This window comes from Cebus imitator, unplaced genomic scaffold (assembly GCF_001604975.1).
Source record: "Cebus imitator isolate Cc_AM_T3 unplaced genomic scaffold, Cebus_imitator-1.0 Scaffold42, whole genome shotgun sequence".
Taxonomy (NCBI): domain Eukaryota; kingdom Metazoa; phylum Chordata; class Mammalia; order Primates; family Cebidae; genus Cebus; species Cebus imitator.
The window spans coordinates 5,850,413-5,863,663 of record NW_016107357.1 but is presented as its reverse complement, the minus strand read 5'-3'; the positions used below and the strand labels follow the sequence as shown (position 1 = coordinate 5,863,663).

At 40.1% G+C, this 13,251-nt stretch overlaps 1 protein-coding gene and 1 long non-coding RNA gene across 3 annotated transcripts in view; one reads left to right on the top strand and one right to left on the bottom strand.

Annotated features, from left to right (window-relative positions):
• The window catches only part of DISP1 (dispatched RND transporter family member 1), a 163,791-nt gene extending 157,930 nt beyond the window's left edge, over positions 1–5,861 (bottom strand). The window contains exon 1 of one of the 2 annotated variants that reach the window (XM_017526373.2): positions 5,297–5,861. The gene's annotated coding sequence lies outside the window, so the exon portion shown is untranslated. The other variant, XM_017526372.2, reaches the window with a different exon arrangement.
• Positions 5,862–6,332: 471 nt separating this feature from the next.
• On the top strand, positions 6,333–7,952 carry LOC119470834. Its single transcript, XR_005199801.1, has 2 exons — positions 6,333–6,937; positions 7,128–7,952. It is a non-coding gene; the product is annotated as an uncharacterized LOC119470834 (long non-coding RNA).
• The last annotated feature ends 5,299 nt before the right edge of the window (positions 7,953–13,251 follow it).

The window sequence follows — 13,251 nt, the reverse complement described above, 5'->3', positions numbered from 1 at the left end:
TTTTATGATATGCCTACTCTCTGCTCATCCTTCCCCTAATGTAACTGAATAGCTCGAATATCACTTTCTCATAAAGATCAATTCATACTCCCTTAAATAGACTCAAAATTACCCTCTCTACAGAAAATCTGCCCTTCATTAGCTTCACTTAACTATAACTACTTTTGTAACAGAAAAGGGACTGGATTAGAAACAACGAGATCTGGCCTCAAATTCTGGTTCTTTTACTAACTATGGTACTTGGGTAAATCACTTCACCTTTCTGGGACCCTTTTGGTGAACATAAATGAGAGGAATCAGACTAAATAAGCACAAAACTAATTCCCAGATATAAATATTTAAGCAAAAAGATTAGCAAGAGCATAAACTTTTAAAAACAGCCAAAAAAAATTGTTACAAAATTGAAAAAATTTTTAAACACCTTAAATTTAAAAAATATATACAACATTTAGCTGGGTGCAGTTGCTCACACCTGTAATCCCACCACTTTGGGAGGCTGAAGCAAGTGGCTCATTTGAGGTCAAGAGTTCGAGACCAGCCTGGCCAACATGGTTAAACCCCATCTCCGCCAAAAACACAAAAATTAGTCAGGAATGGTGGTGGGTGCCTGTAATCTCAGCTACTCCAGGTGGCTAAGGCAGAAGAATCGTTTGAACCTGGGAGGCAGAGGTTGCAGTAAGCTGAGATCGTGCCATTGCACTCTAGCCTAGGCAGCAGGTTAACACTCGGTCTCAAAAAAAAAAAAAAGGTGTGTGTGTACACACACACACACACATATTTTATATATATACAGATGTGCACATAATTATATCAAATATAAATATTAAAACCACAAAAAGAGAGTAACTTTTAATTTCAGAGAGTGCAAGGGCCATTAAATTGTCAATTTTCCATTCTTTATTTGAGATGAATGAAAACTCAGATTTTCACTGTTTTTAAATCCCTTAAAAAGTAAATGGGCTATGAATTTCAATAGTTTTATCAGTGCGTTCTCACACAGCTTTAATGAACTACCTGAATGGGTAATTTATAAAGAAAAGAGGTTTAATTGGCTCATGGTTCCACAGGCTGTACAGGAAGCATAGCTGGGGAAGCCTCAGGAAACTTACATTCATGACAGAAGGCAAAGAGGAAGTTGATGTGTCCTACGTGGCTGGAGCAGGAGGAAGGACAAGCACAGTGGGAGGTGCTACACACTTTTAAACAAACACATCTCGTGAGAACTCTGAGACAGCACTAGAGGGATGGTGCTAAACCATAAAGTTCCACCCCCATGATCCAATCATCTCCCACCAGACTCCACCTCCAACACTGAGAATTACAATTCGACATGAGATTTGGGTGGGGACACAGAGCCAAATCATATCAATATTCTCCTATTCACTAGGCAATATTGTATATGCCGCATATTAGTTTAATACACCAAAAGTATTTTAAATGCTGTGATGGATAGCCTTATGTGTCAACATGCTTAGGTTATAGCACCCAGGTATTTAATCAAACGCCAATTTAGGTGTTGCTATAAGCATATTTTGTAGATGTAGTTAATGTTCACAATCAGTTGACTTAAGTAAAGGAGATTACCTTCCATAATGTTAGGACTCATCTAATCAGCTGAAGGCCTTAAGAGTAAAACCTGAGGTTTCTCAAAGAAGAAAGAATTCTGCCTCAAAACTACAGAATCAACTTCTGCCTAAAGTTCCAGCCTGCTGCTCTGACCTACAAATTTTGTACTTGCCAACTCCCACAATTACATGAGCCAATTTCTTAAAATAAATCTCTTTAAAAATATATATACATAAATGTGATATTGGTTCAGTTTCTCTGGAGAACCATAATTATACACTAACACAGTGAAAATCAAACTGGTACTATTTTGCTTCAAGAAGCTCTTCCAGGTCATTCACACAAGAGGTGAAAGGGATTCCTCTCCCAGCCCCCTGCAGGTAACAAAGGAGTGCATCATCTGTGCGGAATTTAAAAACTATAATAAAACCAACTAAAAGTCTTTCTGCTATATTATCACCAGGAGCTGGCAATTCGAAACCTCAGTGCTAAAATACTCTTTCCAACTATAACAGACAGCTCCCGCCATCAAGACCCCTAGTAGGTCACTGCTAGTGGTCAACTTCCCCCACCCCCATGCAAATCACTTATTCAATAGTTCTTCTATTCCTTAAGCTCTGAAAATCAAAAATAAAACAAATAATAACAACAAAGGTTAAGGGCAATTGGTGTGCTTTCTACAATATTTTCCATTGTGAGTTATAACCTATCACTTTAATAGAAAAGTTTATAATGTAATGTGACGCCTCACTCAAAGCAAAACTAAGTCTATTTATATAATCCAACAAATTATGATTTAGTATTAAAAGTATTTTAAAAATAATAATAATCTAAACAACAGGTTAACAGTCATAACTGCATGCCTAGAGACTGGAAAATTTGCCAAGATTTATGGGATCAGATTCGTCAGAATGGACAGAGCCCTACCAACAGGGCTGCAGTGACTCATCCCCTTTTGAATCACTCTGAGGTCCTAGTCATCTTGGTCACTATTGGAGAAAACATCTAACTCACCAGAGGAAAAGAACAGAAAATGATACTAAAAGCAGTCATTTTAGTATGTGTGAGTCAACCTTGTTAAGGGCTATGCTCTTCATCAGAGGCAGTTCGGCAGCTGGACCATAAGTTAGCAGATCAACAGTCTGGTAGTTCCTTGCCCAAAAACTGTATTTCCCAGCTGTAACAAATCTTCTTGATTCTAACAAGTGGCAGGAAATGGCTTTCTAACTAGGGTATGCAGATAACTGAGAACGTACTATATAATAAGAAAGTTAATAACCAAAGGGCATAGAACCAACAAGTTCAATTTAGCAAATTACTTCATATTTTACAAACTAGTGATTAAGGAAGACAAATGTCTGTGTATATAAAGACGGTGTTTTGGTTATGACTATTTTCATAGTTCTTCTAATATAGACACTGTACATATTTCACTGTAGCAGAAATAAATAGTGAATCTATAAGAATAACTAGTAATTCACTGTATAAAATGGAAAACTGCCATTATTGGTTAAACTGTAAAATACATCTAAAGCCTATGGAATAACAAAAATAATTTATCTAAAGAGAAAGCTAAATTTACTAAACAATTAGAAGAAAGAATACAATTCCAAAGATTTTCCAGAACACAGGGCAATCAAATGTCAACATACCATTCATATGTATAGCTAGCCCAACTTGCCCAAGAAGGCAGGTGCACTTGTATTTCAACAATGAGCATTTCCTCCAATCATGAACAAGAGTCTAAAGACTTGCATGCATTCTCAAGTGCTTTATTTCTCAAAAACCATGGGAAAAGGTGGAAAAAAAATAAAATCAAGCCTTATCAGATAAACAGTATTGCCTACTTAAAGAAATAAGATTAAATTAAGACATATACAGAAATTAACATGGCAGTTAATTCAATTACTTTAGAGATCAGTGTCTTCATTTTGTAATTTGAAAAATTATTCAATATGCTCGTTTACATGCTAAGGCACTGTTTATGTTTAGGTCTTGTTTTACACTTGTAAATACCAGCAGTCCTCCAAAACATAAGGACACTAACTGTGTATTTCACTCAAGCATAGATATTCAAGGCCATCAATAATTTATAAGCTCGAAAGACACTGCAGTCCAATAAATACAAAATATTGTAGTTTTCCTGAATTAGTTCAAGTCAGACCACCAAATCATACCTAAAAGCTACCTGTATTAATACGGTGATTTTTAAAACAAAATCTTCTAACCTTTGAAATGTGAAATATCTGAAACAAGCAAAGCAATCATCACATCTCACGCTCCACCAATGACAGTGTTATGATTCTTCCTAGCTACCCTGCCCACTTTTTTGCAAAAATTCAATTCACAAGCTTAAAAGCTTCAATACTTAAAAGCTAAGTAAGTCTTTGTAATTACACTGAGTGAGACACTATATGATGTAGATAAGGAAGCACATATTAATCACATCCACATAAATACAATGTAAATAATAACTAAATTAATAATTACCCTTGGTAATAAAAATCAGCCCACATACTAAACACTGGCCACTAGGGAAAACTAAATGTGTACGTAACAATAGATCTTGGGTTATCAATATTTTTAAAAAACACTGACAATGGCAAATACTTATATATATATATATATATATGTGTGTGTGTGTGTGTATGTGTGTATATATATATACATATATATATACATACACGTTTTACACACACATATATATATATTTCCCTTATCGCAGAAATAAAAAGGAACAGTAAAATCTTAAGAACTGCTAGTAATTTGCTGCACCCTGATGTAAAATTGCTCTTACTGGTTAAAGTAAAAGAATGAACCCAACAAAATAACTTTTAGAAAAAATGTGTTAGAAAGTTAGGCAAAAAAACAATGAGCTGCAACTGCAAACATTGACAGCACTGGCTTTCCATGAGGTCATCACCATAATTCTAAACGCATTTAGTTCAATCCATGACAAAGGAAATATGACAAGCTAAACTCTGCAGGGCAGAGAAGAGTCCAAAAGGTAAACTGGTTGGCTTTCTTGGCTGAAGAGGACTTTCAACTACTATCAGTTTGACAAAGAAACGCAGAATCTGAGTGAAGCAAGAGTTCAAGCGGTCCCTAGGAATGTACAACATTTTTCCGAAATCCACACGCGCGGAGCGGGATACATTTCTTAAAAATAAATAAATAAATAATAAATAAAAATAAATTTTAAAAACCAGCATGAATTGCAAATGAAGCAACAGGAGTTCAGCATCCAATAGGTGGCTGGTCATCTTTCTGGTTCGTTAGGTCAAGACGCCCTTCTCACCTACGACCCTCAGAGAACTGACTCCCTCTTCTCTATCCTCTCCCTGGAAGCCAACCTTTACCATCTCATGCCACTCTCGCAGACAATCCGCCAGGACCCGGGACACGCCCCCACGAATGACTACTTTCCTCGGAGATGCATCTCTGCCCCGTGTCATCCGCAACCTCCTGTCTCAGGGCCTCTTTGGCCTCAGGGTTCCCACTGCCTCCCTCCCCAGCCCCTCACGGCTGCCCTTAGGGCTCTCCTAGTTCCCCGTTTTCAGTCCTGGCCCTTCTCCCAAGCCTGGGGTTCCAGCTGTCCCTCCACACGCGCGGGAGGTGCGGACTCTCCCGTCCCTACCCGGTCTCCCAGTCCCGCGGCGCCCGGCGGCAGCGCGCCGAAAGGCATCCACTGAGGAAACAAGTGCCTGCAACGCTCCGGCTGCGAACTCACCTCCAGTCCGGACTCTCGGATCCTGGCCCAGAGCCGGGCTTCCGCCTGGCGCGGTCCTCGTCGCGAGCGGAACCGGAAGTCCCGCCCCCCGCCCGCTCCCGGCCCGCCGGCCTGGCAGGGCGGCTGTTACCAGGGAGCGGGATCGCCAGCGCCCGGCAGCGGGCGACGGCCGACCGGCGGCGGCGGGCAAGGGATGAGGGCGGGGGCTTGGCCTGAAAGGGCGAGGTAGGCGCCAAAAGAATCCCCTCTCGCGCTCCTGCTGTTTCTAGTGTATCCATCGACCAGTGTGCAAATGCTTGACCAGGCGTCTGTTCTGCTCAAGCCCAGTGAGGCTCAACATGACTCAGACACTGACCTCCGCCCTCACAATCTAGCTGAAGGTAGACATAAGTAAAAACAGAAGTAAATCACGCCGCAAGACGGTGTATCTTCTTTCATCATTCAGATTATTATCACCTGCTATATATGGCCTGCCAACAACCCGGGACTGCTGCAGGGGCTGGGGATGGAATGAACAGAGGACAGCCCCCGCTCTCGTGGAGCTTACACTCAGGGCGAGGAACTAGCTATAGAATAAAACAAACAGCGGCCGCTTCCTCGGGAACGTTATGCACAGAAACACAGATAGAAAAGCAATGAAACCATCAAGGGTTAGAGGCACTCTGGTGGTGCTGTAGGCAACGGTGCGGTGTAGGGAGCGGGACAGAGAAGCCTTTCTAGAAATAATGACTCTTCAATTGAGACTGAAGTAAATGATGAATAAGAGTTAAAGGACAGGCAAGGTGGAGAAGGACATGCAGAGGAGAAGGATGCTATGGAGTGAGAGCTTGGCTTGCACAGGTAGCTGGCCAGGAGTTTAGCAAAGTATTTAGCAAAGAAATAAGTCCAGATCATGAAGAACGTTGTGCCTTGTGCTTAAAATTTTGGACTTCAGAGACTCCTTGCAACGGAATCAGTGGGATCATCTAAGGGAATAGACAAAACAATGAGTCATGGGGGGATTGTCCTAGCCATCAAAGAAAATATGGCTGGGGGGATTGTCCTAGTCATCAAAGAAAAATAATGGATTATGAATGGCGTGCTTTATCCTTGAGGGTGCTTTCTCAAACTGCCATACCCAGATGTAAAGGCAGTAGATGGCTACCACAACCCTGTAAAGGCAGGACCACAAGGGATCATACCCTTCAGGTTGCCCCATTGAGCAAATCACCCCAACCAACTGATATGCTAACTGAAGTCACAGGGAACTATGGAATGGGCCAAGAAGGAAGCTTCAATACCAGCTACAGTAAAGAGGACTGTTGCATTTATTGTTTGTTTGTTTTGCTTGCTACTAGTGTTCCTCTCTTGCACACCAAGCCCTTTCTTTGCCTTTTTAAAACGGAATGCTATAATACATAAATTTCCCTTCTTTTTCTGTCCTTTTGCCAGAAAAAGGCCTACATTGCAATATATGAAGGTAGGATTATAGTAGAAAATGAGGAATGGCTATCATGTAGAAATTCTGTACTTAAAGGACAGAACATCAACTCTAAGTGAAGTAAAATGTCACAGTTTTGGGTTTTCTCCCATTCAGAAGGTTAATACATGAAATAACCTTTTGTGGTGGTACGTGAAATAACTGAATTGCACAGTGGAGAGGTATATTTTTGAAAGGATGGGAAGAAAAGAGTGTGTATGTGGTGTGATGTGTGTGGGGTGTGTGTGTGTGTGTGTGTGTGTGTCCACGATGGATGCCAAGAAGTAGAATATAATAGACGCTCTGTGAAATGTTTCCTTATAGCTTCCCACAATTCCTTTTTTCTTTTTTTTTTTTTTTTTTTTTTTTTAGGAATGGCTGTGGAAGAAGGAAGCCCTTTTATGGGTCACATATGCACAAGTGACCATGTCCTAGTGTGACCAGCTACTCTGGTTTGCTAAAGGCTGAGGGGGATACCAGGATGCTGGACTCTTCGGTGCTTAAACTGGGATAGTTTTGGGAAAACTGAGACAAGTCGGTTGCGCTATTATGCCCCCTGTCTACATAACAGATTAATTCAGATGAGGGCATATCCTAAACCAGACCATTTAGACTCTTTGCCCTAGAAATTTTAAATGAGGCAGAAACACAAAGAGAATATAGTTACTCATTAGAACTGAGTCACACAAATGGCACTTCCTTATAGAAAAGATCTATTAACACCCTTTGCCAAAGACCCAGGACCTGCCCTGTTTCCTTTGGTTACAGGAGATATCCCTGTATAATTCCAAAACTTTTTCTTTTTTGGCTAGTCAAAGACGATTGCTGTTGCTTGCAACCAAAATAATCTTAAGGAGGGTATTTATGTCCAATCCCTATATAAGGTAATGTGCTCCGAGAGCCCCTTCTGAATGGGCACTGAGCTAAATGAAGCATACTCATTGCCACAGCAAACAAGACCAGGTATGAACACTAAACTCAAACAGGCCTAGAAAGTCTCACATGCATGGATTTTGCAATGCGCTTACAGGACTCCACTCTTGCATGCTTAATTAAAATGTTGTCTAAACCTAGAATTAGGTTAGGCATGAGTAAGTTGTTCAAAACTGATGGGAAAAAGGGGAGAGCAACAGGAATGATGAAAAGGAAATCAAGATAAGCAGAGAAAGATGGAAAAAGAGAAGACTTATCTGAGAGGTGATCATCTTAGTTCCCTTCTTTTCAGTTTTTGATTCCCCAGTCCCTTGTGAGATCCAGCTAAATGTTTTGCCCTTAAGTTCTATGAAAATTCTGTGTCCTTCCAGTAAATCCCCCATTTTGCTAAGAATCATTTTAGTAGGTTTCCCCTCCTAGCAATCAAACCCCAAGACATCAATTCGCAAGACACAAGGTTGCCTCCTCATTCTATAGCATCTGCCAGAACTCTGGAGCCACTTTCTCTCCTCAGTTTCAAGAAGAGAAGAAGGATTTGCCTCCATGGCTATCTGGTCAATTCAGGGAAACTCTCACATTACCATGGGTTTGATGACTTTACTATTAAAATCACACAGGTGGGGAGAATCATGCAATCAGAGTGTAAAGCTAGAAGGAGACTTTGGTAACCATGCATGTCAACAGAGGAAGGAACTAAATGTCCTTCCAGCTAGGCATAGTGATTTTCCTAAGGCCAAATAGCTCGGTCGTCCCAGAGACGGGACTAGTTGAAAATATCCCCTCTCCCAGTCCTGATCTTCCCAGTTAACTAACTGACCTTTGAGTGTAGAAAGAGTGCAACACCTAAGGAAACTACTGTGAAATCCTTAAAAGTGCACTATTCAGTCTCCTCTCACTCACCTCCTGATCTTTGGAGTTTAGCCATGTAAATGGCATCAGCCTGACTGCAGAACTCTGAGAGCTATTCAGAATCCATTTGTGAGTGACAGTAGATCATGGACAAGCTAATCTGAATCAGGAGAGAAAACTTTAAGGAAAATTGTCCTACTTTTTTTTTTCCATACTCACCAACTGGCTTAGACAGGTAGATAGGGTTAATTAACAGAGCTAATAAGGTTAGTTATTCATAAAGTTTATTTACACATTCTACATTCTCTTTAGTTCATACATAGGTATTTGTCGTTTCCTAATTTTTTTTTACCACCAACATAAACATTGATATCATTAGCAGTTGTATCTAAAACTATAGCCTCATACTTAATAATTTAGTGCCAATTTACTAAATTACTACTAAATCCTGTAATATAGAAATTTGTGGCAAAATCAACTAATCTATACTTGGGAGCAATCATAATAGATACTCCCTGCTATATTAACCATTTGGTGTAAACTTGCATTAACTACAGATTATAAATTGAGTGATAAATAAGGTCAGCCAAGGATCTCCAATTAATAATTCCTAACTCTTCTGCAGCATATTAAAGGCAAGATATTTTCTATGAATATCTTAACTTCTCTTAAAGTGAAAAATTAATTACTAAATTTATCGTGCCATTTCCTTCCTAATGATGTGCAAGTCTTACTCACCATCATCATCTCCAGAAATTTGGTACTGTTGCCCAGGCTGGAGTGCAGTGGCGTTATCTGGGCTCACTGCAATCTCTACCTCCTGGGCTCAAGCTGTCCTTCCACCTCAGCCTCCCAAGTAGCTGGGACTACAGGCATGCACCACCATGCCTGCCTAATTCTTGTGTGTGTGTGTGTGTATATATATATATATATATATATATATATAATTTTAAGAGATGGGGGTCTCCTTATGTTGCCCAGGCTAGTCTCAAACTCCTGGGGTCAAGCGATCCTCTTGCCCCAGACTCCCAAAGTGTTGGGATTGCAGGTGTGAGCCACCGCACCTGACCCAGAAATTTTTAATCTTCCCAAAATGATACTTTGTATTCATTAAACAGTAATTACCCATTTCCCTCTTCCCTCAGGATTTTGATCTAATTTTATGTTTGTATGTCGTACAAAAATATTTTTAGCACTGATTCATATCTTCTTGAGGTAAATACATTTCTAATTGAAATAATATTGTGCCTTATTTAGTTCTTTTCTCCTATAGAATCCAAATAAAACATATGATTTCCACAGGTACGCATTTCTGCTTCAGACCTCTTTAAGAGCTAAACCAAGGGAAATTCCATGTGTAAAAGAAACGTAACAGGGAGACTTGGCGTGATACTAAAAATCTGGGTGGATGTGTTAGGATTTTTATACAAGATAATACATTTGAACTCCAGTCCTGCTTGTTTCTCTGCAAAAACAATGAGAGTTCCACGTGTTTGATTGGTGCACAAGCCTCTCTTTGTTTTCTTCCCAGGAAAATCAAAACTAAGCAGAGATACTCTTGCTAGAGAAAGCTTCACCTGCTAAATTCCACAGCAACTAATAAAACGAGCCTTTGTTTTTCAGTAAAAATTTCACTCCATGGTTGGTAACTAACATAGACCCACAGCTCTAATCCTAACTTGGAAATCTCGCCAGTAGGTAAGTAACAGAATGAATTTTCAGTTCTGGGTCTCAGTGACAAGGAACATATTTCCTAAAACAGAGTTAACTACAGGCTGGGAATGTTGAGGCAAAACTTTTCCTGTAGAAACAATGGATGCATGCCTTAAAGGGGGATACACCTTCTGTACATGCTGATTAGTTGGTGAGAAGTCATTTATTTTTAGCATTATCTTAAAAACTTTTTAAAATCAAACGATAAAGCACAGATTGATTATATTTGCCTTGAGTAGACATGGTAGAACCATAGCAGGTTATTTCTGATCCCTCTGTATTTTTGGCCTGAGAGGGACCTTCTCCACATTGCAAATACTCGCTGCCCAGAAAAAAATGCCCTGCACATAGAGTTACCAGATAAAATATAGGATTCTCAGTTAAATTTGAATTTCAGATTATTTTGTAGCATAAGTATGTCCCAAACATCACATGGGATATACTTATAGTGAGAAATTACTCATTGCTTATCTGAAATTATATTTAACTGGGTGTCCTGCATTTTTATTTGCTCAACCTGGCCAAACCCTACTTACACACAAGTGAGGTTCTTTAAATATTTCTAAAGGAAAGTTTCCTTAAATATAATTAATGCAATTCCCATAACCCCACCAAAAGTGTGAAAAGAACATTGGACTGTCAATATACTATATAACTACCTAGCATTGTATACTTTTATTATTTTGTAATAAAAAAACAGAAGCAAGACCAAAGTCTGTGGTGAGTATTAAGAATTAAACAGAAAGTGTGTAAGACTGAATCAGAGAAACTGATCTGATTTCCATATGGCTATAAGATTAGTAACTTATGGATTGGGTGTTATTTAGTATGGTAGTCTAGGACTTTGCTTTCTGAGTGGATAAATGCCATTGAACCAAACTAATATCTTCATGTAATTACTCTTGAAGTACTTTGCTGTAGATTTTTAAAGTCATGTCTTCTTTTTATCAATTTTTTTCTGATGACAGTCAAATAAGAATTTTGGTATTGGAGGAGTACAACCCAAATAATGTTGGAGGGATTTGTGTGTCATTGATGAAAAATGGAACATTGAGATTACATTTACAAATAAACACGGAGAGATTGCTGACTTTTCTTTCCACACCCCCATCAATGTTCACACCAGCAGAGCCAAACTGTGTATAGTTTTTGAGACATCACTGCTGCCCTGGGGCAAAGTCTTGCCTACATATGTCCTCTATGCTTCCAACTCTTGAGACCTCAAAGTGAAGGCCCTTGCAAATGTCCTCTCTCCACCCAGGTCATACTTTTTCAACTAAACACAAAGGGTCACTCCTGAAACCCAATTCCCCAAATTCTCTTTGTTAAAACACTTCCTTCAATTTCTTCCTGCACCCCCTCTCTACATGGGAGAGAGATCAGTAACATCAAAAACAGACACCATATTATCCTTATTAGCTTTATTAGCCTGTTGCCCAAAAGAACGTTCTTATTCTTCTTCAACTAAGCAACGGCTCATCCATCTGGTCACTTAACAAGCATTCCAGGAGTGTCTACCGTTCTAGACGCTGGGAATACATTGGTGAACAAAAGAGACAACAGGCCGGGTGCGGTGGCTCACGCCTGTAATCCCAACACTTTGGGAGGCTGAGGCCAGCAGATCACGAGGTCAGCAGTTCAAGACCAGCCTGACCAACATGGTGAAACCCCGTCTCTACTAAAAATACAAAAATTAGCCAGGCATGGTGGTGTGCACCTGTAATCCCAGCTACTCAGGAGGCTGAGGCAGAAGAATTGCTTGAACTCAGGAGGCGGAGGTTGCAGTGAGCAGAGATCACACCAGTGCACTCCAGCCTGGGCAACAGAACGAGACTCTGTCTCAAAAGAAAAAAAAGGAGAGATAACAATTCTTGCTGTGATAGTTAATTTTAGGTATCAACTTGATTAAGAAATACCTAGAGAGCTGGTAAAGCATTTTTTTAGGTGTGTCTGTGAGGGTGTTTCCATTAGTATATTGAGTGGTGAAGATCCACCCTCAACATATGCAGGCACCGTCCAATCCTCTGGGAGCCTAGAGAGACACAAAAAGGCAGAGCAAAGGTGAGTTCACTCGCTCTTCCAAAGCTGGGATACCCTTCTTTTCCTGCCCTGGAACATCAGAACTCCAGGTTCTCTGGCCTTTAGATGTTGAGACTTGCACCAGCAGCTCCCTGGGTTCTCAGGCGTTTGGCCTCAGATTGAGAGGCCATTGACTTCACTGGTTCTAAGGGTTTCAGATTTGGACCCAGCCGTGCTACCTGCATCCCTGAGTCTCTTGCCTTTTCAGTTATCCATCACCCACCTTGCTAATTCCCAGTACTGAATTCACTGTTACGATAATTAATGTGGTTTCTTTTTGTTGATACAAGGAACTAGAAGGTAACCTTCCTGAAGTCACAAATGATGTTTTGTCTCTTACTCTAAGCAGTTAGAATGAAATCTAGCATACGATAGAGCTCAATAAAGATTTGTTGAATAAATAGTGAACAAATGTCATATCTGCTCACAGGCAAAGTAAATTTCCTGGACACTTAACACCCAACTCCAAACTTCCCATTAAGTAGTCAGAAAATTGCCTTAGCTTGCCTTGTCAGGGCCTTGATACGAGCAGCGACCTCCACCCATCACTCCCATCAGCCACACAGAGGGAGTCTGTGCCAGTCAAGAGAGAACACACGGAGAATGCAGGCAGAACAACCACGTCCTTAGGCAGGCTACCATTAGTCCCTGGAGAGTTTAAAACAAGAAGAGAGTGTTTGGGTTCAAATGATTTACTCAAATCATTAGAGATTGGCCCACTGCCCATCCAAACTCTGGCAAAACTTGAGCCATGCTCTGACAGGGATTCATAGCAAGACACTGAGTGGCTTATTTTTGTTTGGTCAGAAAATATAAAAGAACATCTCTCTGGGAATACCTGTGCACAAAGGAAATACCACACCACATTTTAAATGCTAGATTATATTTCTACTAGAAAATTTAGTTATAATAAAAATGAAGT